The sequence below is a fragment of the Dioscorea cayenensis genome, chromosome 18 (assembly GCF_009730915.1).
Source record: "Dioscorea cayenensis subsp. rotundata cultivar TDr96_F1 chromosome 18, TDr96_F1_v2_PseudoChromosome.rev07_lg8_w22 25.fasta, whole genome shotgun sequence".
Classification (NCBI taxonomy): domain Eukaryota; kingdom Viridiplantae; phylum Streptophyta; class Magnoliopsida; order Dioscoreales; family Dioscoreaceae; genus Dioscorea; species Dioscorea cayenensis.
Window position 1 is genome coordinate 10,720,426 of NC_052488.1, and position 3,000 is coordinate 10,723,425.

At 40.1% G+C, this 3,000-nt stretch overlaps 1 non-coding gene across 1 annotated transcript; it reads right to left on the minus strand.

Annotated features, from left to right (window-relative positions):
• Positions 1 to 235: 235 nt before the first annotated feature.
• LOC120283137 lies at positions 236 to 342 on the minus strand. Its single transcript, XR_005543138.1, has one exon. It is a non-coding gene; the product is annotated as a small nucleolar RNA R71 (small nucleolar RNA).
• Positions 343 to 3,000: the final 2,658 nt, after the last annotated feature.

The window sequence follows — 3,000 nt, forward strand, 5'->3', positions numbered from 1 at the left end:
GGATAGATTTCAGGACAAAAATCCATATGAGCACCACAAAAATTACTTGGAAATCTGTGACACTTACAAGGCGAGCAATGTTTCTAATGAGGCAGTTCTTCTGAGACTCTTTCCATTCACATTACGAGGAAAGCCCAAGCAATGGCTAAATTCCTTGCTACCTGTGTCTCTCACTACATGGAAGCAAACTTCTAAGCCATTTGTTGCTCGATACTTTCCTCCTCCTACGATCACCAATCTCAGAAGTGATATCTCTTCTTTTCGTCAATTAGAGTCCAAATTATTATACTATATATGGGAAAGGTATAAGGAGATTCTAAGTAAATGCCCACAACATGAAATTGTTGAATGGATGCAAATCCAAATCTTCTATAATGGGTTGAATAGTTCTACCAAAAAGATGCTTGATGATTGAAGAGATGGCAAACAATGGGTAACAATGGAGTTCAGAGAGAAAGAAATGGGTGAAGTCCGCCGGTATCTATCAAGTGGATGTCATCATGACTCTTGCAACATAGGTTGAAGCAATAACAAAGAGGTTATACAACATGCAATCTCCGTCTTCAAGCTCGGGACCTATTCAAGATAATTCTGGCTACTTATGTGATCCAAATTTTTCTGCATCTATTGATGCAAGTGCTGAACAAATTGAGCAAGTGGATTTTCTTGGTCAGAACCATCACCATCAGAATAATCCCTATAGCAACACATACAATGCTAGATGGATAAATCATCCAAATTTTTCTTGGGGTCAGCCGGGACAAGGTCAGTTGATACAATAGCAGCAACAATACAAGCCTCCATCTCAGGTTGCACAATAATCATAGCCTTCATCCTCTTCAGAGTCTTCTAATGATCTCACCAGTTTAATGATCCCATTAATCAAAAGTACTAAGACTAGATTTTTTGGTCATGAAGAGATGATTAGAAACATCAATACAACTGTGAGGAACTTGGAGCATCAAGTAGCTCAAAGATTTAAGTCACCGGAAGAGAGACTACCGGGGACCCTCCCTACAAACACTGTGGCTAATCCAAAGAAATTCTTGAATGGTGTGACTTTAAGAAGTGGGAAGCAGCTCTAAAACCCTATTGAAAAAAAGCCTAAACTGGAAGTTACTGAACCCATTGTGACCACTGACATGGACAACACTGTAAAAGATAAAACTTCAATTCCAGTGTATCAACAAAAATATCCATTCCTTGCCAAGGCAAGGGAAGACCAACAAAACGACCAGTACAAAAAGTTACTGTAAATGTTTAAGACTTTGAACATTAATATCCCATTGCAGAAGCTCTTGCTCAAATGCCAAGGTATTCTAAATTACTGAAGGAACTGCTCACCAACAAAAGGAAATTGGAGAACGTGTCTTCTGTGATACTCAGTGAGGAGTGTTCTGCTTTGCTGTGTAACAAACTCTCAAGAAGGAGAAAGATTCAGGGGGCTTCATCATTCTATTCACAATTGGGGGTTTGGTTGACGAGAACGCTCTTGCTGACCTTGGAGCAATTATTAATCCGATGCCATACAGAATATTTTAAAATTTGTTGCTCGGGGAGCCAAAACCCACAAACATGACCTTACACCTAGTAGACCGATCCACCAGACGACCAAGGGGCATAATTAAAGATGTTTTGGTTAAAGTGGACAAATTTATATTTCCAGTGGGATTCATCATCTTGGATATTGATGACAAGGTTGAAGTCCCATTAATACTAGGACGACCATTCTTGGTGATGTCCAAAGTACTTATTGATGTCAAAGACAACCGAATGACACTTTGAGTTAGTGAAGAAGAAGCTACATTCAGACTTCACGACTCCATGAGACACACAATGGACTTCGATGGTACTTGTTATTGTGTTGATGTTGTTGATGAGGTTGTTTCTGACTTTGTGTAAGAGACATTCATGAAGAATGAACTTACTGATCTGTTGGAGGATATTCCCTTTGATGAAGATGAACTTGAAGGGGCAATAGAGGAAGCCCAGAGTTTGGACTTGGTGGCTAGTAAGAATGCAAAACAACCAAGGAAGCGGATCTACAGAGCAAGGAAATGGAAGGAAAAGTAAGAACTAGAAAGACGACACCACTTACCTCACCGCTCGGACCGCGTAATTTTGATCATTCTGGTACTTGGACATTTGGTGAGATCCATTTGATTAACATGTTGTCACCATATGCTTGCAATTGTATCTCAAGTTGCCAAGAGAGGTCTCGACTTCATGAACCTCTGTAAGCGTGAAATAGGTACATCAAGCTAGTGACGTTAAATAAGCGCTCCTTGGGAGGCAACCCAAGTTGTGTTTTTTGTAGTTATTTGTTCATTTTTGTTTTTCATTTTGTCTTTGATCGCTGTTTTTCCCAGCTATATGTCATCCGCACTCTCTCATGATTTTATCTTTGTCCATATTTCTTCGATTTGATTTTCTAGCTAATATTGCTTTATGTTGGACCTTGTACCTTACTATTCATTTGTGGAGAAAGAGTCTCGATTCTAGAAAATTCAAGTCATGACATGGGCAGAACACGCCTGTGCAAGTGCCATTGATCTTCACTGGCTGCATGTTTTGTAATTTTCCAGGATAGACAATGGCTTGACACGATCGTGTCAGGGAGAGATATGTCCCATGTGCTCTTTGTACGATCATGTCAATTCTGATTTGAATTTTTGTTGTTCTTCCGAGATTTTTCAGTGGGGTTTGCACACACGGTGACACAATCGAAGCATTCTTGGTTTTCTTTGCCCTTATACTCGTGACTTTGACATGCATGTATCGTGAAGTGCAAGGGGGTGCGACTGCTCGGTTCCAACATTTCATTTTGAAAGCTCCTATCACCGATGGCCGCGACCTTTTGACCGTACCTTTTTCTCCACCGAAATGCCCGACATTTTTCTCTCCCATTCAGCCCTATTTAAGACGTTATCTTCGGTTGTAAGCTCAATCAAAGTTTTGCCCTCTTCATTGTTTCTCTTCTCTTCATTGTCTCTTCGATTT